This window comes from Bubalus bubalis, chromosome 10 (genome assembly GCF_019923935.1).
Source record: "Bubalus bubalis isolate 160015118507 breed Murrah chromosome 10, NDDB_SH_1, whole genome shotgun sequence".
In the NCBI taxonomy this organism is placed as follows: domain Eukaryota; kingdom Metazoa; phylum Chordata; class Mammalia; order Artiodactyla; family Bovidae; genus Bubalus; species Bubalus bubalis.
Genome location: NC_059166.1, coordinates 18,121,002 through 18,146,857, shown reverse-complemented (window position 1 = coordinate 18,146,857; position 25,856 = coordinate 18,121,002). Strand labels below are relative to the sequence as shown.

Below are 25,856 nucleotides of genomic sequence, written 5' to 3'. Positions count from 1 at the left end.
TCTCCAATGCATGAAAGTGAAAAGTGAAAGTGAAGTCGCTCAGTAGTGTCCTACTATTAGCGACCCCATGGACTGCAGCCCACCAGGCTTCTCCGTCCATGGGATTTTCCAGGCAAGAGTACTGGAGTGGGGTGCCATACTGGGGCTTAAATTTCAATATAAGATTTGGCAGGGGCAGGGGAGGGATGTGTGGTATATTTAGTCTATTGCAAGAAGTATCTCCTATTTGTGTAACCAGCTCATCTCCTCTCTCTCAGAGGTCAGCCCACAGCAACCACATCATAATGTTCCCTGTGTCCGGGCCAATGGCCCAGGAGGAGAATGATTTGATCCACTTGTTAGGTATCAGGCACGTTTCGTGCTATTTCTGGCTTTTCCTCTATCTTTTCTGCTCATTTTCTTCTATCTTAGCCAATCCCCTTTGTTTTTTCTTCTTCCCCTTTCTACCTAATCTTTTTATTTTCATCCAATTCCCTAAGCATGGCTTGTAAGAATAATACTAAAGATACCCTGTTTTTGAGGAAACTAAGTACTGCCATCATCTTTTAATTTTTAAAAGGGCCCAACTAATCCCTTCTGGATTATTGTAAAAGTCACCATATCTCTTTGTCCCTCCTCTGCAAGATAAAATAAAACATTTATAATCTAATTTGTAACACCTAATGGACCAGGGGAGCACCAATACATTACTGCAGACACTGAACTTGCCCACTCGAGGAACTCACAGTCTTGCTGGAAAGATAGACAGTGGCAATTCAGAACGACAAATTCTCTAGTAAAAGTTATCACTGTAAGGGGTAAGTAGTAAGGGGATAGTGGATGCCAGGTGTAGTGGTTATTACTTTTATATTTGAAGAAAAGTATTTTTCAATTTCTCCTTTGAGATAGGTTAAGGTTAAAATGGTGAAATATGAGCTGGATTAGAGAAACGTTAGACAGTCTGCAGCTGGCTGGCTAAGTAGACCCAAAGGATATTAATGAATAGTCAGTTAACCTGTATAGATTTCTAGTGGTAGACCACAAGGCTCTGCGCCCTTGTCTTATTCAACTTTTGTATTAGTGGTTTAGTAAAGTCATAGAAGGCATACTCACAAATGTATGCAGCAGATACACACCTGTCAAAAACAACTAATTTAAATGATAATGGAATTTATAGTGATCTCAGTATGTTGGAATATGGCATCAAAATAAATCAGGTCCAACTTAAAAGGGAAGAAGCCTTCGTTTATGATTGTACTGTTGTATCTTCATATGTCCATTTCTCTTCTTGCACCTAAGGGATTCCCAACTGAGACAGCTGATAACATCAAGTTCTCAGGGGACCTAACCTGAAGGAACTGTGGAGCTGCTAGGGGAGTGGATGAGGGGAGTAGATTGGACTCAATGCCCTCTTACACAGGTAAGGAAAGTGTGTTAATCGATTTTGTTTGAAGTTGAAAGTAGCATAAATAAAACTAAAAAACAAACAAAACGCATTGGATGTGATATTTTCAAATTGCAGAGATACCCGTACTTGCAGCATAGGTGGAGCCGAGTGCTCCGGGTAGGGAGGAGTCTGCCTCTCTCAGTCTCTTGACTTGTTTCCTGTGTGCTGTATTTATTCTTAGATTGGTTCTCAGAGTATGGTGACAAGTATGACCCTCAACATCTATGACTTATATTCTTCTAAATTAGCAGAATGAAAATGCTTTTCCCATTGGTTCCAGCAGCGCCCTAAAATGGACTCTCATTGGCCTGGCATAGGTCACATCCCTACAGCAATCACTGTGGGCAGGGTGGGGTGGCCATATGTGGGTTACATGCCAGTTCTTGGTTTCGAAGGGTTGGTAGCAGCAGATAGGATTATTTTTATCTAAACCACATGAGGTAGGTTCCCATATGAAGAGGAAGCCTATGAGTAAAAGCAGAGGGAAATGGATACCAGAAAGGCAAACACAACAGATGTTCACCCTGGAGGTAATGTTCCCACTGTACTGTTCACGATAATACTGAATAAGACTGGATGGGAAATGAAGAAGAACTGAGATGAAAAGACTAAGAGGAGGCATGAGAGCTGTTTTAAAGCTTGTGAAGAGTGAAGAATCTTCCTGGACAAGAGGGCACTGACTTGATTTCTTATATTCAGAGGATAGAAATAATGTAATAATGTTACTGAATAGAAAATTCTGGGTAACTAGTTTTAGTTCAATACATAAAAAAATTTTATAATGACTTACATTGTCCAATCTGGATCAGTCACTGAGCAAGCTCTTCCCAAAAGAAGGGACTGATCAGGAATTCTTGCTAATGAAGAACCTTCCATTGGTTGGACATTGAAAACCACTAAGGTATCTATTTTAAGTTCCTATAACTCTTTGATTTTAAGTGATATATCAGGCATCCAAGGCATTACCCAGATAGCTTTGTTGGAATTCAGCTATTTCAAATGGCCAAAGCCCATTGAAATTTGAACCCTCCGGCCAAGCTGATTAGAAGTGCCTGTATACATGGGTATGTGTCAGCATTTGTATAAGTGTAATCCTTCTGAAAGTACTTCTTGCTGGAAAGTTCCATATAACTTCTGGGGAGTTATTTTGCATTTCTTGGCTTAAGTTTAAGCACTGAGAAGTCTCAGAAATGGACACAGTAGCCTGACTTGAGATTCTATTTATAAATACTTTGATTATATTATGAATAAAGGAAGTTGATGAAAAGGAAGAAAGAATAGTTTTTTAAGTTCTGTAATGAGTGGGTCTGGTGAGTTTGGAAAATTCCGCAATGTTTCTCTCATTCACTTACAGTCTCTGAATGATGATAATTATAATGATTATAGTTTTCATTTATTGAGTGATCACTTTTTAATAGCTAACATGTATTGCTATTACTAAAAGCTAGCTGCTATCATTTACTGGGAGTGATTCCATATACTTCACTTGTATCATCTCATTTAATACTCATAAGACCCCTATAAAGCAGACATGAGGATTGTTGTCACGTAATAAATGAGCAGATGGAGGTGCAGAGTTTACTAATTTGTCAAGCTCATATAGTGTAAGAAGCAGTACTGCGGTATACCAAAAATGGTTTCATATGCATTATCTTCTTTAAATCACAGAACAGTCCTATGAAAAAGATATAAATAGTTCCATTTTTAGAATGATGACAATAAATATGAAGAAGTCAATCTTGACTCACAGACTTAGAGAATGAACTGAGGGTTGCCAGGGCGAGGAATGGAGGGAAGGGATAATTAAGGAGCTTGGGATTGACAAGTATGCACTGCTGTATTTAAAATGGGTAACCAACAAAGTCCTACTGTATAGCACAGGGAGCTCTGCTCAGTGTATGTGGCAGCCTGGATGGGAGGGGAGTTTAGGGGGGGATGTATAAATGTTTATGTATGACTGAGTCCCTTTGCTGTCCATGTGAAAGTATCACAACATTGTTAATAGGCTATACTCCAGTATAAAACTTATTAAGTTTAAAAAAAGTCACTTGTTTAAGGTCATGTCACCTAGCTATCGAGAAGCAATGGGAACTGGAGTCAAGCTGCCTCTAAAACTTGTGCTGTGCTTTCTCTCATGTTCTGGAATATACAATGGCCGTGCAGCCCTGCCCGGTTGGTCTTGGACTCCGCTGTGAATTACTGTCTCTTCTTTGGGGCAGCTTCTACCACACTGCCCTCTGCTGACCTCAGAGTGGAGCTGGTGTCATCAAGAGTCCCCTCAACTCCTCTGGGATTCCAGAGAGTGGCAAGAAAATCCTCAGAAGTTCCTCACCTGCCTTGTCTTCAAATTGTTAGTTCTTTAGGTGATACCACAGTTCCTTTGATTCTTGGCCTGTGGGTTTTCAGGGATTTCCCCCAGGAGCAGAGTTTCTTCACTTACTGCCACCAGGGACTATTAGGGAAAGGAACTGGGGAATCATTTTCCTGGAGCATAAGTTTATGAAGTAGTTGGCAAGGATTAGGAGAATGGAGTGCAAGGTTAGTGAACATGACTGATCATCTTAGGATGTCAAATCCATTGAAATTTTAATCCTGTTCAGAAGAAAAGCATCTGGCTATCCAGGGGCCTCTGTATCTTTATAATTAATCTTTTGATGGATCTGAGATGTGAAGTTGTATCATGAAGATCAAGAATTCAAGAAAAAGAGACTTTTCTGTTGGGTCCAGTGGTTAAGAATTCTGCCTTCCAATGAAGAGAACATGGGTTTGATCCCTGGTCGGGGAACTAAGATTCCACATGCCTCAGAGGAACTAAGCAACTAAGACCCAGCACAGCCAAGAAACAAAATAATCTCCCGAATAACCTCAGAATGTATACGCATGTGTAGAATCTCTACTCAAGTATGTATGCAGAATCTCCATTTGTCTGTCTAATCTCTGTATATCTTACTCCATCTTTTAATCTACACTTCACACATTTTGTTATGCTAAGTACAATGACGTTTCCCAGTGAACATTCTGGAAACAGCTCTACAGTGGTAGTAGTGACAGGGTCATTCCTGAAATGGTGCCAGGGGAAGAGGGTCCTGAGTGAATCAGTGAAGGAAATAGCACAGTCCATGTGGAGAACTGGACCAAGGTCGTGGCTGGAAAGGCAGCAAGCCTGGGGAGCAAGAACAGAACAAAAATAATTAGAGAATCAACTGTGATGTTAGCTCCCAGATAATGTTAAGGCCCCTAATAGATCTGTCAAAAAAGCATGATTTCATCTGCATTTTGTGTTTGCATTTGTTTTGTATTATAATTTTCATCAAGATAGAAAATAAAAACAAAGAAAATGTACGAGCTCTTTGTTACGGTTTTTCCTTTGTGCCATCTCTGGTCCAGATGGTATCCCTTCTGCCCAGGCTCGCTTCTTCTCATGGCAATTTTCTCAAAATGAGACTCAGTTCAGAACTTCCAAGGGAAGGAATAAACAAATGCACAGTAATTTAGAGACTCCAGGCAAATACAACCTCAGCCATACAGAGTTTAGCTTCATCTGTTGCTGTTATCAGATGAATCTTGGCTGCTCCTCTCACAGCGAGGCTGTCCAGGTCTCAGAGGCAATCCCCATTATGGGACCCTGGAGGCCCAGCCAATGACCTCAGAGAGCACAAATGTTGTTTGGTCCATGATGTCTTTCAGCAGTGTTTCCTGGAATCATGAACGAAGAGAACTCAAGACCTGACTGGAGGTTATTTATCTAGAATTGATAACCAGGCTGGAAGAGCCGCACCCACCAGGCAATGGTACAGAGAAGTTCCCGGAATCAGTTGACAAATGAATGATACTTTACTAACTTAATCTCACCTTAAATCACTGGGCTGTTTGGTCAGAATACTTTCACACTTTCTCTTTTCAATATTTGTCTCATACATGTGTGTGTATAGCTGAGCCCCTTTGCTGTTCACCTGAAACTACCACAGCATTGTTAACTGGCTATACCCCAAAAGGAAATAACAAGTTTAAAGTTAAAAAAAAAGAATTTCATCTTTGTCAGTCTAATAGGTGTGATAATATCTCTTTGTCATTTTAAATTTTTTTAAATTTATTTATTTATTTTTAATTTTATTTTTTAACTTTACAATATTGTATTGGTTTTGCCATATATCAACATGAATCCGCCATGGTATACACGTGCTCCCCATCCTGAACCCGCCTCCCTCCTCCCTCCCCGTACCATCCCTCTGGGTCATCCCAGTGCACCAGCCTCAAGCATCCAGTATCATGCATCGAACCTGGACTGGTGACACGTTTCATATATGATATTATACATGTTTCAATGCCATTCTCCCAAATCATCCCAAACAGAGTCCAAAAGACTGTTGTATACATCAGTGTCTCTTTTGCTGTCTCGTATACAGGGTTATTGTTGCCATCTTTCTAAATTCCATATATATGCGTTAGTATACTGTATTGGTGTTTTTCTTTCTGGCTTACTTCACTCTGTATAATAGGCTCCAGTTTCATCCACCTCATTAGAACTGATTCAAATGTATTGGTGCATATGAACTAAGTTGTACATTATTTCTGCAATGTTTTCATTTTCTATAATGAAAATTACTTATTACTTCTATAATTCTGTAATTACTAAATATGTGTGTTAAAAATTTTTTTCAGAGGTCCTAAAGCATTGTTTTGGGGGGCTGCGCTGGGTGGGTCTTTGCTGCTGTGAGGGCTTTTCTCCACTTGCGGCGAGTGGGAGCTACTCTCTAGCTGTGGTGCTCAGACTTGTCATTTCAGTGGCTTCTCTTGCTGTGGAGCATGGGCTGTATAGCACACGGGCTCCAGTAGTTACAGCAAGTGGGCTCAAGAGTTGCCACTCCCGGGCTCTAAAGCACGGGCTCAATAGTTATAGTGTAAGGCTTACTTGCTCTGCAGCACGTGGGATCTTCCTGGAGCAGGGATCAAACTTGTGTCTCCTACATTGACAGGTGAATTCTTTACCACTGAAGCTCCAGGGAAGCCTAAGGCATTCTTTTGTTTTGTTTTGTTTATAGGAGATGTGGTTTACAGGTATTGTTGGCAAAATAAAATAATATAGTGGAAATAAAACTGCTAATTTATATTATTCAAAACAAGCTGTTAACCTATGAGTAACTTATGGGTAACATTAACCTGAAATTTCTCATAAAGCTCCTTGCTCAACCTTGTTCACTTATGTAGAGGTCTAGCGCTACCACCACGAGTAATTGCCACTTCCTTCACATCATCCGCCTCCAGTATTAATTTACTTCCCTCATCTACAATGAAGTTCAGATGCAGAATGGAAAGAGGATTGAGGAGCAGATAGAAACAACTAGCTCAAGACTGGTTTTACAAGGGGACTCTGCCCTCCGCTGTGTGGTGCTCTCATGCCTGGGACTGGATGAACTGGTTCAAAGGACAGTGGTGGATTAGAAGTTACAGTGGATGTACTGTGGATGAAAAGGGGAAACAAAATGGAGAAGTGTCAAAATGTAGTTATGTTTACTGATTCTTCAGTAAATTCCAATGTATTCAAGTGCTGACTGTACACTTCTCATCACGTTCAAACATCAGCGTGGTAACATTTCCCTAGGGAGTTTCAGTGGCTTGCAGGCAACTGAGTTCTCTAGATAAGTCTGCATTTTATTTAATATCCTATGTGACTATGATGTAGATGGTCAATGAGATATCCTTCAAAATGCTGTTTTGGGCATCATTTGGAGCTTGTGGTGCAGTGCTAAAGAATCTGCCTGCCAATACAGGACACACAAGAGATAGAGGTTCTATTCCTGGGTCATGAAGATCCTCAGGAGTAGGAAATGGAAACCACCTCCAGTGTTCTTGCCTGGAAAATTTCATGGACAGATGACCCTAGTGGGCTACTATCCATGGGTCATAAAGAGTTGGACATGACAGAGCCCACCGGCCATAGAAAAAAATAATTTTATCATCCTTTATTTCAGTGTATGAGACTTAGTAATGAAATTTACTATTTAATAAGTGATTAGCTTCCCTTGTGGCTCAGCTGGTAATCTGCCTGCAATGTGGGAGACCCGGGTTTGATCCCTGGGTTGGGAAGATTCCCTGGAGAAGGGGAAGGCTACCCACTCCAGTTTTCTGGCCTGGAAAATTCCATGGGGTCACAAATTGTCAGACACAACTGAGCGTTTTCATTTTCACTTTATCCAATAGTATCATTTTTTTTGTTAATCATAACAAAAGATATTACAAGGGGAATCAGTTGTAAAAGCCATTGAAAATAGTGGAGGTGGTGGTGGTTTTGTCGTTATGTCATATCCAACCCTTGTGACCCCATGGACTGTAGCCTGCCAGGATCCTGTGTCCATGGGATTTCCTAGGCAAGAATACTGGAGTGGGTTGCCATTTCCTTCTCCAGGGTATCTTCCTGACCTAGGGATCGAGCCTGCATCTCTTGCATTGCAGGCAGATTCTTTACCACTGAACCACCAGGGAAGCCTGTAGAAAATAGTACTTGTACATAAATAATTTGAAAATGCACGTGAGAAAGATTGTGTTATCTTGGAGAAGCCAGAATGAGGCAAGATGGGGGATAGTTAGTAATAGGCAAGTTCACTGAGCGTCTGGCTATATCAGGGGCCCCAAATGCAGGCAGGGGTTCAGTGTCTGTTTAGGCATGAGTAGGCTCTGATTTATTAGGCTCTGAGGCAAAACAGAAATCAAAAAATAGCCTGTTGCTACAGTTGACTTCTGTTGGCTTGGTCACAGTTATGGGTGTTGTCACCCCAGAAAAAGGAAATAACTTTTGCTTATCTATTTATGAAGAGTTTTCACATAGATTATGAAACTGAAGCCTCAAAGAGTTCTGTAAAATGGTTATCCTTTCCCAGTTAGGTTAAGGAATATCAATTGTAACAAAAAGTTTCCATTCAAATCAAGTGTCCTGACTTCAAATTTAGTGCCTGGAATTTAGTTATGCTATGCCCTTGGGAGATAGCTGTATATTAATTGTTTAGGTCAGTGTTAAATTTCTCCAGAGCTGAACGAAATTGGGAAGAGCTATTGTTGTTGTTGTTATTTTTCAGTCGCTAAGTTGTGTTTGACTCTTCATGACGCCATGGACTGCAGCATGCCAAGCTCCTCTATTCTCCACTATGATGACCTATATTGAGTTATTCTTAAGGTTGGTGCCTTCTGTTGAAATGAAGGTTTACTTTGTAATAGAAATTGCTAATAATTTTGTAAATCTAGTTACCAGGACCATTTGGATAATGTTTTTACCTAAAACATTATTTACCTAAACATGTTTTGCAACTTCATTTCCTGGAATCCAGTTGTTTAAATAACCTTACCATAGTAAACACATGAGTGTAATTTTGCTAAAGAGTTTATTTTATCCAGAAGCAATCAGATTGGTTAATTACTAAAGGATGATGTAATTATCATCCTTTAGGGGGAAAGTACTTAAATATGACATTTGAAAAGCTTTTCTAAACATCAGTGTTAAACCTTTAAACTATTTAGAGAGGAAGAACTAGAGGTTTGTAACACTGGGGAAAATAATAATCATGTAATTCTTAAGATCATACAGCTCTGAAATAAAATAAATAGTGTGAAATAAAGGCAGGGAATTTGATAAATTATGACCCCCTTTAGGGACAAAAAGATTTATTCTGACAGCATTTTTATTTGTATCAATTGTTCTAATAAAGATAATATTCATATTTAAAGTTACGAGATTCTGATTTTTCTTTTTGGAACATACCTGTTGAATAAGACAATTAAAAAAACCTTACAGAGCCCTTCTAAATGGAGGATTTTTATAAAATTTTATTTATTTTTTAATTGAAGGATAATTGCTTTACACAATTTTTTTGTTTTCTGTCAAACATCAGCATGAATCAGCTATAGGTATACATATGTCCCCTCCCTCTTGAACGTCCCTCCCATCTCCCTCCCCATCCCACCCCTCGAGGTTGATACAGAGCCCTGCTTGGGTTCCCTGAGACATATAGCGAATTCCCGTTGGCTATCTCTTTTACATATGCCCAACAACACAAGAGAAGGCTCTACACATGGACATCACCAGATGGTCAACACCAAAATCAGATTGATTATATTCTCTGCAGCCAAAGATGGAGAAGCTCTATACAGTCAGCACAAACAAGACAGGGAGCTGACTGTGGTTCATATCATGAACTCCTTATTGCCAAATTCAGACTTAAATTGAAGAAAGTAGGGAAAACCACTAGACCATTAAGGTATGACCTAAATCAAATCCCTTATGATTATACAGTGGAAGTGACAGATAGATTTAAGGGACTAGATCTGATAGACAGAGTGCCTGATGAACTATAGACAGAGGTTCGTGACATTGTACAGGAGACAGGGATCAAGACCATCCCCCATGGAAAAAAAATGCAAAAAAGCAAAATGGCTGTCTGAGGAGGCCTTACAAATAGCTGTGAAAAGAAGAGAAGCTAAAAACAAAGGAGAAAAGGAAAGATCCTGTGGCGGATTCATTTTGATATTTGGCAAAACTAATACAATTATGTAAAATTTAAAAAATAAAATAAAAAAAAAAAAAAAAAAAAGAAGCATCTAAATGCAGAGTTCCAAAGAATAGTAAGGAGAGATAAGAAAGCCTTCCTCAGCGATCAATACAAAGAAATAGAGAAAAACAACAGAATGGGAAAGACTAGAGATCTCTTCAAGAAAATTAGAGATACCAAGGGAACATTTCATGCAAAGATGGGCTCGATAAAGGACAGAAGGTATGGACCTAACAGAAGTAGAAGATATTAAGAAGAGGTGGCAAGCATACACAGAAGAACTGTACAAAAAAGATCTTCAAGACCAAGATAATCACGATGGTGTGATCACTCACCTAGAGCCAGACATCCTGGAATGTGAAGTCAAGTGGGCCTTAGAAAGCATCACTACGAACAAAGCTAGTGGAGGTGATGGAATTCCAGTTGAGCTATTTCAAATTCTAAAAGATGATGCTGTGAAAGTGTTGCACCCAATATGCCAGCAAATTTGGAAAACTCAGCAGTGGCCACAGGACTGGAACAGGTCAGTTTTCATTCCAATCCCAAAGAAAGGCAATGCCAAAGAATGCTCAAACTACCGCACAATTGCACTCATCTCACACGCTAGTAAAGTAATGCTCAAAATTCTCCAAGCCAGGCTTCAGCAATATGTGAACCGTGAACTTCCTGATGTTCAAGCTGGTTTTAGAACAGGCAGAGGAGCCAAAGACCAAATTGCCAATATCTGCTGGATCATGGAAAAAGCAAGAGAGTTGCAGAAAAACATCTATTTCTGCTTTATTGACTATGCCAATAAAGTGTGTGGATCACAATAACCTGTGGAGAATTCTGAAAGGGATGGGAATACCAGACCACCTGACCTGCCTCTTGAGAAACCTGTATGCAGGTCAGGAAGCAACAGTTAGAACTGGACATGGAACAACAGTCTGGTTCCAAATAGGAAAAGGAGTACGTCAAGGCTGTATATTGTCACCCTGCTTATTTAACTTATATGCAGAGTACATTATGAGAAACGCTGGGCTGGAAGAAGCACAAGCTGGAATCAAGATTGCAGGGAGAAATATCAATCACTTCAGATATGCAGATGACACCACCCTTATGGCAGAAAGTGAAGAGGAACTCAAAAGCCTCTTGATGAAAGTGAAAGAGGAGAGTGAAAAAGTTGGCTTAAGCTCAACATTCAGAAAACGAAGATCATGGCATCTGGTCCTATAACTTCATGGGAAATAGATGGGGAAATGGTGTCAGACTTTATTTTTTTGGGCTCCAAAATCACTGCAGATGGTGACTGCAGCCATGAAATTAAAAGACGCTTACTCCTTGGAAGGAAGGTTATGACCAACCTAGATAGCATATTCAAAAGCAGAGACATTACTTTGCCAACAAAGGTCCATCTAGTCAAGGCTATGGTTTTTCCAGTGGTCATTTATGGATGTGAGAGTTGGACTGTGAAGAAAGCTGAGCGCCGAAGAATTGATGCTTTTGAACTGTGGTGTTGGAAAAGACTCTTGAGAGTCCCTTGGACTGCAAGGAGATCCAACAAGTCCATTCTAAAGGAGATCAGCCCTGGGTGTTCATTGGAAGGAATGATGCTAAAGCTGAAACTCCAGTACTTTGGCCACCTCATGTGAAGAGTTGACTCATTGGAAAAGACTCTGATGCTGGGAGGGATTGAGGGCAGGAGGAGAAGGGGACAACAGAGGATGAGATGGCTGGATGGCATCACTGACTCGATGGATGTGAGTTTGGGTGAACTCTGGGAGTTGGTGATGGACAGGGAGGTCTGGCATGCTGCGATTCATGGGGTCGCAAAGAGTCGGACACGACTGAGCGACTGAACTGAACTGAACTAAATGTAAGTTTTCACATTACTCTCCATACGTCTCACCCTGTCCTCTCCTGTCCCCATATCTAAATGGAGGCATTTAAAAAAATATGCCTGCCTTTTTTTCTGCCAACCATTGGTGGCTGAAAATGTAAGAGACTGAGGTTATCATAATATTAATTGAGCAAAAATATAATAATGCACTTGAAAACTCCTGGCACATAGTAGACCCTCCATAATCAAGCATTAAATTCTTCATGGAGCTGGAAATTTATGGGATAAAAGGAATTTGTTTGGAGTCTTATTTCAGAAATCTTTTTTTTGCCATTTGTATTTTTATTTTTAAATTAATTTATTTATTTTAATTGGAGGCTAATTACTTTACAATGTTGTAGTGGTTTTTGCCATACATTGACATGAATCAGCCATGGGTGTACATGTGTTCCCCATCCAGAACCCCCCTCCCACTTCCCTGCTCATCCTAACCCCCAGGTGCTCATGCCCTGAGCACCCTGTCTCATGCATCAAACCTGGACCAGTGATCTGCTTCACATATGATAATATACACGTTTCAACGCTACCCTCTCAAATCATCCCACCCTCGCCTTCTCCCACAGAGAAGACTGTTCTTTACATCTGTGTCTCTTTTGCTGTCTTGTATATAGGGTCATTGTTACCATCTTTATAAATTCCATATATATATGCATTAGTATACTGTATTAGTGTTTTTCTTTCTGGCTTACTTTGCTCTGTATAATAGGTTCCAGTTTCAACCACCCCATTAGAACTGATTCAAATGTATTCTTTTTAATGGCTGAGTAATATTCCACTGTGTATATGTACCACAGCTTTCTTATCCATTCATCTGCTGATGGACATCTAGGTTGCTTCCATGCTCTGACTATTGTAAACAATGCTCTGATGAACACTGGGGTACACATATTATCTTTCAATTCTGGTTTCCTTGGTGTGTATGCCCAGCAGTGGGATTGCTGGGTCGTATGGCAGTTCCATTTCCAGTTTTCTAAGGAATCTCCACACTGTTCTCCATAGTGGCTGTACCGGTTTGCATTCCCACTGACAGTGTAATAGGGTTCCTTTTTCTCAGCACCCTCTCTAGCATTTATTGTTTGTAGACTTTTTGATAGCAGCCATTGTGACCGGTGTGAGGTGGTACCTCATTGTGGTTTTGATTTGCATTTCTCTGATAATGAGTGATGTTGAGCATCTTTTCAAAAATCTTAAAAATTTGCTTGACTCCAGAATTTCAGCAAACATACATTGTGTCCTTATGCATTTGAGACATCGGAGCCTCCTGCTGATTTCCTGCCCTGGTGTAGTTCGTGTGCCCAGGACTAGCTGCAAGCTTGTTTGTTTTGTCTTCATTGGCAGGAGCTGACAAGAGACCCAGTTTTCTTAGCTCCAGCTAAGAAAGAAGGAGTCAGCTTTGATTAACTTGCAGGACTTCAGTTTCAGTGAAATAGTGATCTGGAGGCAAAACCACTACCACATAAATCAACTCTTTCTTAAATTGTATGAAGGTCACAGCTAGACTGGGCTTCCCAGGTGGCTGAGTGGTTAAGAATCCACCTGCCAATGCTGGAGACTCGGGTTTGATCCCTGGGTCAGGAAGATCCACTGGAGAAGGAAGTGGCAACCCACTCCAGTATTCTTATCTGGGAAATCCCATGGACAGAGGAGCCTGGTGGGCTACAGTCCACACGGGTCACAGAGTCAGACAGCACTTAGCAACTGAACAACACACAACACAGATTGCACAGGTACTCCACTGACAGAGAAGTGTCAGATAAGTCTATGGATTCTTAGGCCAACTACTTTGTCTCATCTTTTCCTTTTCATATAGAGAAAGGAAGTTTATATGTAAATGAAAAAATAATAACTGACAACTAGTTTACTGTTTTAATGTCTTCATCAAAGACCACATTAGTTTTCATGTAAGTCATTTTAAAGTGCAAGTAAGCATACTCAAATGTGTATTAAGAGAAATAAATCTCTAACAAACAATAAATGTTCATTGAACAATAATGAACAATAATATCTAATAACACTAACTGAACAATTGAGTAATCATGTCCAGTCACTGACCGTGATCAATGAATGTTTCCAGCTCCTGAATGTTTCCAGCTGTATCAAATGAGGGCTTCCCTGATAGCTCAGTTGGTGAAGAATCCACCTGCAGTGCAGGAGACCCTGGTTCGATTCCTGGCTTTGGAAGGTCCGCTGGAGAAAGGATAGGCTACCCACTCCAGTATTCTTGGGCTTCCCTTGTGGCTCAGCTGGTAAAGAATCTGCCTGCAATTCAGGAGACCTGGGTTCAATCCCTGAGTTGGGAAGATCCCCTGGAGAAGGGAAAGGCTATCCACTCCAGTATTCTGGCCTGGAGAATTCCATGGACTGTATATAGTCCACAGGTTCAAAAAGAGTCCAACACAACTGAGCGACTTTCACTTTAACTTTCATATCAAATGAATGATCATGATTAACCTCTAAATATTTAGGGTTTTGACAGATTTCTTATTTACTTTATTATTTAAATTAATTTTTAAAATTAAAAAAATTAATTTAAATTTTGTTAATCTGTAGGGTTTCTACAGATTTCTTATTTTATTTTTTAATTAATTTAGAGTATAATTGCTTTATAATGTTGTGTTAGTTTCTGTTGTACAGCAAAGTGAATCAGCTGTCCCCTCTTTTATGGATTTCCTTCTCATTTAAGTTACCATCGGACATTGAGTAGAGTTCCCTGTGCTATGCAGTAGATTCTCATTGGTTATCTATTTTTTATACAGATTTCTTAATTTAGAAAATATTAACAAGGTGTTGGGGAAGGCAAAATGCTTATCCCTTGAATTTTAATCCTGAAAAGCTGTATGTTAAACTTAAATATTTCTTAAAGGAAATCCAGCCAGCCAGCCACTCTCCCATGATCGTATTAGATATAGTGATAAAGTTGAGGGAGAAAAACTCTCAAGAAATTTGGAGATGGTAGACATGAAAAATGTGAGATCATAGTGTAAGGGAGGAAAGACTTTTCCTTTACCTTCTTACTTTACTCTCTTAGGTTGGGTACTGTGAATTAAACTGACAAAAGAGTAGCAGGAGAACAGATTTATTTCATAGGCACATGGAGAGCCTCATAGGAAAAAAGTTTAAAAAAAATCAAAAAGTTAGGTCTGGGAGCTTATATACAATTTTAACAAAGGATGATTAAGTGTGGAGAAGTGATAAGACAAAGTAAAAGGGCTTTGGGCTTCTAGGGCAGTAAATTGTGGGAAATACACAGGAGAAAGTAGTGAAAGGTAAGAGTAATTTGCTAAGATTTGTTATGCAGATTCAAACCAGTGCTTTGTCCAGTGATGACACTCATCTCCTCCTCCTGGTCCTGGGGGGAAGGAAGAAGGCAAGGACACCTTCAACAGGGAAAGTTATGCTCTGCATTTAGGTAGAAAGGGAGGGCAGAGAGCTTCTCCCTGGGCACTGTTGCTTAGTGCCTTCCCTGGCGGTCCAGTGACTCTGACCTTCTACTGCACGGCTTAGATCCCTGCAGTGAACTAAGATCCCACATGCATGCACTGCAGCCAAAAGAGTGTAAACTTCTTCTTTTTTTTTTTTTTTTAAATCAATTGGCTTCAACTCAAAGTAATCTTTATGCCAAAATGGCATATTATTGTTGGTGGCATATTCTGACACCCTTCAATAGCATGGTACATAGGCTTCCCTGATGGTAAATTTCTGCCTGCCAGTACAGGAGACATGGGTTCAATCCCTGATGTGGGAGGATCCCACATGCTGCAGAACAATTAAGCCCTGCACCACAACTAGTAAACCTGTGCTCTCGAGCCCGGGAGCCACAACTACTGAGCCCATGTGTTGCAACTACTGAAGCCTGCATGCCCTAGAGCCCCTGCTTCGCAACAAGAGGCCACTGCAACGGGAAGGCCAAGCACTGCAATGGGAAGGCTGAGCACTGCAACGAGGAGTAGTCTCCACCCACTGCAACTGGAGAAAGCCTGTGTGCAGCAACAAATACCCAGCACAGCCCAAAATAAATAAATGATAAAAATAGCATAGTGCAAAAGAAAGCAAACCGCATATGCATTCCAACCTGGGTCTCTCTCTTCCTACTCATGTGTCATTACAGGTGTGGTTTAACTTCTCTGATACTCAGCTAGCTCATCTAAGATGGGGATGAGAATATTGATCCCACCTGTAAGGTTGGAATAAGGACCAACTGAGAACTGTGTGTGAGCCCTTTGTAAACTGTTAAGAACTTAATGCATGTTGAGTATTACATGTTAAGTGCACAATGTGGGGTGGACTCCACATTAGTTTTTCCCAATTGAAATGCACCTAGAGATTCTGAGATAAAGAAGGGTGGTATAAAAGAGGTTACCGTCTACTCTCCCAAGAAATTTATTCCTTTTTCACATCTGTGAAAGTGAAAGTGTTAGTCGCTTCAGTTGTGTCTGACATTGCGACCCCATAGACTGTAACCTGCCAGGCTCCTCTGTCCATGGGATTCTCCAGGCAAGAATACTGGAGCAAGTCACCATTTCCTTCTCCAGGGGGATTGTCCCAACTCAGGGATCGAACTCTTGTCTCCTGTGTCTCCTGCATTGGCAGGTGGATTCTTTACCATCTGAGCCACCAGGGAAGGTGAATCAATTCAAACAGTGTTATCTTTTATTTTAAAATGTATTATGATATCCTTTCAGAATTATGCCTAAGATGCTAACATGCTTCTTTTCCCCTCACCCTTACCCTCAGTTGACCAACTTTGCTCAAAATGGAATAAAGAGTTGTGCAGAAAAGTGTTAATGATGCCTCAAGTTTTAATGACACCCCTCCTTAGAGACAATGGCACTTAAATTGGCACTGAAGGAAGAAGCTTGGCCAGGAAGAGGACAGAGAGAGAATGGTCCCCCAGAATAGAGTGAAAGCACAAGCAAAAGCAAAGAGGTGGTGAAAACAGAGTGTGCTGCTGCTGCTAAGTTGCTTCAGTCGTGTCTGACTCTGTGCGACCCCATAGACGGCAGCCCACCAGGCTCCCCTGTCCCTGAGATTCTCCAGGCAAGAACACTGGAGTGGGTTGCCATTTCCTTCTCCAATGCATGAAAGGGAAAAGTGAAAGTGAAGTCGCTCAGTTGTGTCTGACTCTTAGTGACCCCATGGACTGCAGCCTACCAGGCTCCTCGGTCCATGGGATTTTCCAGGCGAGAGTACTGGAGTGGGTTGCCATTGCCTTCTCCGAACAGAGGGTGCAGGGAAATTTAACTGTGAAAACATCTTAAAGCATTCCAAAATGTAATTCAGTTCAGTCACTCAGTCGTATCTGACTCCTTGTGACCCCATGGACTGCAGCACGCCAGGCTTCCCTGTCTGTCACCAACTCCCAGAGTTTACCCAAACTCATGTCCATTGAGTTGGTGATGCCACCCAACATCTCATCCTCTGTTGTCCCCTTCTCCTCCTTCCCTCAATCTTTCCCAGCATCAGGGTCTTTTCTAATGAGTCAGTTTTTCCCATCAGGTGGCCAAAGTATTGGAGTTTCAGCTTCAACATTAGTCCCTCCAAAATATAACCCCCAAACTAACTGAATATTTAAAAATGATTCCTTCTGAGATGTCACTTCAGTGAAGATTTTTGTTCTATGAATCCTGGCTATTTTGTTTTATTCTTTATCTTTCTGAAGCGCTTGATCTAATTAGATCTACTATTCCGAAGGCCAAGATAAGTGTCAAAATGGCCACATGTAAAGTCCTTTAAAAGGATGCTATTCTTTTTTTTGTTTTACATGTTTCAAGTTTCTAAATACAAGGATTTACATTTGCACCACTTAAGAAGGTGATAATAATGTATTCCCAAGGATCCTAATATTTGATGCAATTCATATTATCAATAATTCATATTTAATATTTAAAGTAAATAATTTACATATTGTATCTATACTTAAACAATTTTTAGAAAACACATGTATTTTCTCTAAGACACACAAACACAGAGCAAAGAAGTTCCCTAAGTATTTATTTTTTTATTTTTATTTTCTTTTTTAACTTTACAATATTGTATTGGTTTTGCCATATATCAACATGAATCCGCCACAGGTATACACGTGTTCCCCATCTTGAACCCTCCTCCCTCCTCCCTCCCCATACCATCCCTCTGGGTCGTCCCAGTGCACCAGCCCCAAGCATCCAGTATTGTGCATCGAACCTGGACTGGCGATTCGTTTCATATATGATATTATACCTGTTTCAATGCCATTCTCCCAAATCATCCCACCCTCTCCCTCTCCCACAGAGTCCATAAGACTGTTCTATACATCTGTGTCTCTTTTGCTGTCTCGTATACAGGGTTATTGTTACCATCTTTCTAAATTCCATATATATGCGTTAGTATACTGTATTGGTGTTTTTCTTTCTGGCTTACTTCACTCTGTATAATAGGTTCCAGTTTCATCCACCTCATTAGAACTGGTTCAAATGTATTCTTTTTAATGGCTGAGTAATACTCCATTGTGTATATGTACCACAGCTTTCTAATCCATTTGTCTGCTGATGGACATCTAGGTTGCTTCCATGTCCTGGCTATTATAAACAGTGCTGTGATGAACATTGGGGTACACGTGTCTCTTTCAATTCTGGTTTCCTCAGTGTGTATGCCCAGCAGTGGGATTGCGGGGTCATAAGGCAGTTCTATTTCCAGTTTTTTAAGGAATCTCCACAGGGTTCTCCATAGTGGCTGTACTAGTTTGCATTCCCACCAACAGTGTAACAGGGTTCCCTTTTCTCCACACCCTCTCCAGCATTTATTGCTTGTAGACTTTTGGATCGCAGCCATTCTGACCGGCATGAAATGGTACCTCATAGTGGTTTTGATTTGCATTTCTCTGATAATGAGTGATGTTGAGCATCTTTTCATGTGTTTGTTAGCCATCTGTATGTCTTCTTCGGAGAAATGTCTATTTAGTTCTTTGGCCCATTTTTTGATTGGGTCATTTATTTTTCTGGAATTGAGCTGTAGGAGTTGCTTGTGTATTTTTGAGATTAGTTGTTTGTCAGTTGCTTCATTTGCTATTATTTTCTCCCATTCTGAAGGCTGTCTTTTCACCTTGCTAATAGTTTCCTGTGTTGTGCAGAAGCTTTTAAGTTTAATTAGGTCCCATTTGTTTATTTTTGCTTTTATTTCCAATATTCTGGGAGGTGGGTCATAGAGGATCCTACTGTGATGTATGTCGGAGAGTGTTTTGCCTATGTTCTCCTCTAGGAGTTTTATAGTTTCTGGTCTTACGTTTAGATCTTTAATCCATTTGAGTTTATTTTTGTGTATGGTGTTAGAAAGTGTTCTAGTTTCATTCTTTTACAAGTGGTTGATCAGTTTTCCCAGCACCACTTGTTAAAGAGATTGTCTTTAATCCATTGTATATTCTTGCCTCCTTTGTCAAAGATAAGGTGTCCATATGTGTGTGGATTTATCTCTGGGCTTTCTATTTTGTTCCATTGATCTATATTTCTGTCTTTGTGCCAGTACCATACTGTCTTGATGACTGTGGCTTTGTAGTAGGTATTCTTTTATAGAAGAAGGCAGCCTTAATTTGGCTGAGTGCAATAGTAATTTTTCTTGGTGATAACAGTTTGGGTAGAAAAAATGTTATCCAACTCTTCTTTTGAAAAATGCCAACTCTTCTGAGAAAAGCAGCACAATTTTTGGAATCAAATGAAAATGACCATTTTGGACATAAGCAGCCAAGTAATTCATGAAGATGCCCAGCTCTGTATTAGCAGTGAACCAAGGAGACCCACTTTGACAGAGTTTATTTTCAGGTTGGTAAACAGGGAAGGACAGTGAGATGCTTTTCTGTATTACTTCCCTTACAGCAGATCTGTCACTTCACCAGGCTTGATATGGGATGGAACAAAAGAGTCTGAAATGCAGTACTTGGATGCAATCTCAAAAATGACAAAATGATCTCTGTTCATTTCCAAGGCAAACCATCCAATATCACAGTAATCCAAGTCTATGCCCCAACCAGTAATGCTGAAGAAGCTGAAGCTGAATGGTTCTATTGAAGACCTAGAAGACCTTTTATAACTAACACCCCAAAAAGATGTCCTTTTCATTATAGGAGACTGGAATGCAAAAGTAGGAAGTCAAGAAACACCTGGGGTAACAGGCAAATTTGGCCTTGGAACACGGAATGAAGCAGGGCAAAGGCATAGAGTTTTGCCAAGAGAACGCATTGGTCATAGCAAACACCCTCTTCCGACAACACAAGAGAAGACTCTACACATGGACATGACCAGATGGCCAACACTGAAATCAGGTTGATTATATTCTTTGAAGCCAAAGATGGAGAAACTCTATACAGTCAGCCAAAACAAGACTAGGAGCTGACTATGGCTCAGATCATGAACTTCTTATTGCCAAATTCAGACTTAAATTGAAGAAAGTAGGAAAACCACTACCATTCAGGTATGACCTAAATCAGATTCCTTATGATTATACACTGGAAGTGAGAAATAGATTTAAGGAACTAGATCTGATAGATAGAGTGCCTGATGGACTATGGATGGAGGTTCTTGACATTGTACAGGAGACAGGGATCAAGATCATCCCCATGGAAAAGAAATACAAAAAAGCAAAATGGCTGTCTGGGGAGGCCTTACAAATAGCTGTGAAAAGAAGAGAAGCGAAATGGTACCTCATAGTGGTTTTGATTTGCATTTCTCTGATAATGAGTGATGTTGAGCATCTTTTCATGTGTTTGTACAGTATACTAACACATATATATGGAATTTAGAAAGATGGTAACAATAACCCTGTGTACGAGACAGCAAAAGAGACACTGATGTATAGAACAGTCTTATGGACTCTGTGGGAGAGGGAGAGGGTGGGAAGATTTGGGAGAATGGCATTGAAACATGTAAAATATCATGTATGAAACGAGTTGCCAGTCCAGGTTCGATGCACGATACTGGATGCTTGGGGCTGGTGCACTGGGACGACCCAGAGGGATGGAATGGGGAGGGAGGAGGGAAGAGGGTTCAGGATGGGGAACACATGTATACCTGTGGCGGATTCATTTTGATATTTGGCAAATCTAATACAGTTATGTAAAGTTTAAAAATAAAATAAAATTTAAAAAAAAAAAAAAAAAAAAAGAAGAGAAGCGAAAAACAAAGGAGAAAAGGAAAGATAGAAGCATCTGAATGCAGAGTTCCAAAGAATAGTAAGGAGAGATAAGAAAGCCTTCCTCAGTGATCAGTGCAAAGAAATAGAGGAAAATAACAGAATGGGAAAGACTAGAGATCTCTTCAAGAAAATTAGAGATACCAAGGGAACATTTCATGCAAAGATGGGCTCAATAAAGGACAGAAATGGTATGGACCTAACAGAAGTAGAAGATATTAAGAAGAGGTGGTAAGAATACACAGAAGAACTGTACAAAAAAGATCTTCATAACCAAAACAATTACAATGGTGTGAAAACTGACCTAGAGCCAGACATCCTGGAATGTGAAGTCAAGTGGGTCTTAGAAAGCATCACTACGAACAAAGCTAGTGGAGATGATGACATTCCAGTTGAGCTATTTCAAATCCTGAAAGATGATGCTATGAAAGTGCTGCACTAATATGCCAGCAAATGTGGAAAACTCAGCAGTGGCCACAGGACTGGAAAAGGTCAGTTTTCATCCCAATCCCAAAGAAAGGCAATGCCAAAGAATGCTCAAACTACCGCACAATTGCACTCATCTCACACGCTAGTAAAGTAATGCTCAAAATTCTCCAAGCCAGGCTTCAACAGTACGTGAACTTCCAGTTGTTCAAGCTGGTTTTAGAAAAGACAGAGGAACCAGAGATCAAATTGCCAACATCCGCTGGATCATCGAAAAAGCAAGAGAGTTGCAGAAAAACATCGATTTCTGCTTTATTGACTCTGCCAATAAAGTGTGTGGATCACAATAAACTGTGGAGAATTCTGAAAGACATGGGAATACCAGACCACCTGACCTGCCTCTTGAGAAACCTGTATGCAGGTCAGGAAGCAACAGTTAGAACTGGACATGGAACAACAGACTGGTTCCAAATAGGAAAAGGAGTACGTCAAGGCTGTGTATTGTCACCCTGCTTATTTAACTTATATGCAGAGTACATTATGAGAAACGCTGGGCTGGAAGAAGCACAAGCTGGAATCAAGATTGCCGGGAGAAATATCAATCACCTCAGATACGCAGATGACACCACCCTTATGGCAGAAAGTGAAGAGGAACTAAAAAGCCTCTTGATGAAAGTGAAAGTGGAGAGTGAAAAAGTTGGCTTAAAGCTCAGCATTCAGAAAACGAAGATCATAGCATCTGGTCCCATCACTTCATGGGAAATAGATGGGGAAACAGTGGAAACAGTGTCAGACTTTATTTTTTTGGGCTCCAAAATCACTGCAGATGGTGATTGCAGCCATGAAATTAGAAGACGCTTACTCCTTGGAAGGAAAATTATGACCAATCTAGATAGCATATTCAAAAGCAGAGACATTACTTTGCCAACAAAGGTCCGTCTAGTCAAGGCTGTGGTTTTTCCAGTGGTCATGTATGGATGTGAGAGTTGGACTGTGAAGAAAGCTGAGGGCCGAAGAATTGATGCTTTTGAACTGTGGTGTTGGAGAAGACTCTTGAGAGTCCCTTGGACTGCAAGGAGATCCAACCAGTCCATTCTGAAGGAGATCAGTCCTGGGTGTTCTTTGGAAGGAATGATGCTAAAGCTGAAACTCCAGTACTTTGGCCACGTCATGCGAAGAGTTGACTCATTGGAAAAGACTCTGATGCTGGGAGGGATTGGGGGCAGGAAGAGAAGGGGACAACAGAGGATGAGATGGCTGGATGGCATCACTGACTCGATGGACGAGAGTTTGAGTGAACTCTGGGAGTTGGTGATGGACAGGGAGGCCTGGCGTGCTGCAGTTCATGGGGTCGCAAAGAGTCGGACACGACTGAGCAACTGAACTGAACTGAAGCCTTTCTAGAGACATTGGATAGAAACTATTATCACACATGTGAATAAGTCTCCTATGTTTAATACAAACATTAACTGTTTTCTTCCTCCTCTTTGCAAGACTGTAGGAGTGCCTGGCAAGAGGAGTCTGCTGACTGGAGTCCAGACCAAGCTAATCAACTCTCTGAAGTCAAAACAGTGTTTGAGTGATGAGTCCCCAGGCAGATTTCAGGAATGCAGAACATTTGGTGAGTTTGCATATTCTACTAGGAGCATGTTGTTTGCTCTGCAAGTTACACCAAAACCAAGAACTTTCTGGGGAACCAGAAACTCTTGAGCTCTAATACCTTTATTCTTCTTAATTAATTTATTTTATTTTTGGTTGAACTGGGTCTTGATTGCTGGGCTTTGGCTAGTTGTTGAGAGTGGGGCCTACTCTGTAGACGAGATGCGTGGGCTTCTCATCGTGGTGACTTCTTTTGGTTGCAGAGCCCAGGCCCCTAGGCGCAGGGGTTTTAGTACTTGTCGCTCAGTAGTTGTGGCTCCTGGCCTGTAGAGCACAGGCTCAGTAGCTGTGGCACGTGTATGCTAGTTGCCCTGCAGCCTGTGGGATCTTGCCAACCCAGGGGTCGAACCTGTGTCCCCTGCTTTGACAGGTGGATTCTTAGCCATTGTACCACTGGGGAAGTCTCTAATACCATTCTTTGAAAAGCTCTCTTCCACTCCTTCACTGGCAAATGCAATCAGATTCCTGCAATGTGAAGTGCATTGTGTTGAGGGCTAGGGAAGACAAAAGAGTATAAACATATAAGTCTCTGTCCTAGGGAAGTGTTGGGTTTGTAGGGGGGACACAGCATACGTACAAATAGATATAATGAAATTAAGTAAAACTTTAGTGCCAGAAGATGCACTCATTCTATCTTTCAGCAGATTTTACTGATCATCTATTGTCAGCCAGACACTCTGCTTGCCTTCTTAGGACCTTTACACTTCGTCCTGTGGCTCTGGAAGCCGTTATATTATTTAAACAGGCACTAACTGGACAAGATTGTGCTTTAGAAGGGCCTGTCTGTTGTAAAGTGGCAAGATTAGAGTCAAAGTAGCCATTGGCAGTTGTTTCAGTGATCAAGACTAGAGACAGCAGTGGCCTGAACTAAGCTGAAGGGGTAGAAACACAGGGAAGTGAGCAGGTCTGAGGAAGTACCACTGGAGAACTTGGGCCTTGATGAGGTGTCGCAAAGGGGTAGGCAAGGGGAAAACCCCAGACTGGGACTCCACAGAAGAGGGATGTGAGCCCATGCTTGGGGGGAGATCTGGATATAACACTGAGAAATAAAACTGATATTCTAGTTCCTCTTAAGGCAAGAAGTGGAGGAAACTTTCAGGCTCATCCATGTTGAACATGTATCAATAGCTTGTTCTTTTTTAGTCCTGGACAGTCCATTGTATGGATATACCACATCGTGTTGCCCATTCACCAGTTAATGGACATTTAGATTGTTTCCAGTTTGGGGCTAATATGAGTAATAGTTCTGTGACCATTTGTGTATAAGTTTTTGGGTGGACCTGTCGTCATTTCTCTTGGGTATATCCCTAGGAGTGGAATTGCTGTGTCATCTGAAAAGGCTATGTTTAACTTTTTAGGAACAGCAGAATTATTTTTCAGAATGGCTGTACCATTTTATATCCCCAATAGCAATGCATGAATGTTTCAGTGGCTGCACTCTCCAGCTGGTAGTGTTCATCTTTCTGACTGTAACTCTTCTACTGGGAGTATTGGTATCTCATTGTGGTTCTAACTTCCCTGATGACTAATGGGGTTGAGTGCACAATGTGCTTATTAATCATTTGTATATCTTCATATACTTTTGTTCATTTTGCAACTGGGTTATCTTCTTATTATTGAATTATGAGGGTCCTGGAAATATTTCTTTACTAGATATAAGATTAGCAAATATTTTCTTGCAGCCTGTAGTTTGTCTTTTCATTTTCTTAATAGTGTCACATTAAAAAACACAGAAGCTTCTAATGAGATCCAGTTTCTCAATATTTCTTTTATGGATTTTACTTTTGTTTTTTTTGTCTATGAACTCTTTGTCCAATCTGAGGTCATGAAGACTTCTATTCTCTTTAAGAAGTTTTCTATTTTTAGCTATTATATTTAGGTCTCTGATTCATTTTTAGTTAAATGTTGTGTGTGGTATGAGGTAAGGATATAACTTCCTCTTTTTTGGCGTGTGGATATGTAATTGACCCACAACAGTGTTATTTATTTTTAAAAGACAGTAGAATACATTACACATTTAAAAATAAAATGTGTATATATTTCATGTGGTTTCTCAGTTGTAAAAAAAAGAACAAGACTTAGTATTTTGTTGGTCGGTGATCAAGATATCTTCAAAGCTACTGCAGTACAGCTTCCAGAATGTACAGTGCAAAATTTGGGGAAGGAGGAAAAGGAAAAGGTAGGAAGCAGTGAGACCAATGGTCGTGAGAGGAAGTGCAGAGTCAGGGCTCACATCTAGGCTGATGACCAGGCTTAGAGTGAATGCTAGGAGCTGGTGAGGGTCCTATAATATTGGGGGATTTGGGCTCCAGACAAAAGCCAGTCATGAACAGAAGAAATCGATAAAAGTGTAATGAGAGGCGTATGCAGTTCTAACAAGGAGGACTACATTTCCCACTCAGAGAGAACACCTGTGATGGACTTGAAGGATGAGTAGGCTTTATTGGGCATCCCAGGGAGGGAACACATTACTCAAGGGAAGAGCAGAGGTCTGAAAATGAACAGATCAACTGGAAAGAAAAAAGCCAGTAGCCCATCAAGGTGAGAGAGCATAGAGAAATTACAAAAAAGTGATGAAAATTCCACCAAGGTAGAAAGTTGGGCTTCTACAACCCAGCTTTTAAAACCAAAGTTTTAAAAAACCAAGTTTTTAAAACCAAAACCTTACTTCGTCTTACCACCTTACTAAATAAAACCTAGTGTTTTTCAATCATCTCTGATTTAAGAGTTTGATTAAAATGAATTAATGTTTGTTGTATATATATATGTG

At 40.5% G+C, this 25,856-nt stretch overlaps 1 long non-coding RNA gene across 1 annotated transcript in view; it reads left to right on the top strand.

Moving 5' to 3' along the window:
* Window positions 1-23,313, top strand: part of LOC123327850 — a 44,932-nt gene extending 21,619 nt beyond the window's left edge. Inside the window, exons 2-3 of the long non-coding RNA XR_006542529.2 lie at window positions 1,279-1,399; window positions 22,922-23,313. This is a non-coding gene — a long non-coding RNA (uncharacterized LOC123327850). The remainder of the gene's footprint in view (window positions 1-1,278; window positions 1,400-22,921) is intronic.
* The last annotated feature ends 2,543 nt before the right edge of the window (window positions 23,314-25,856 follow it).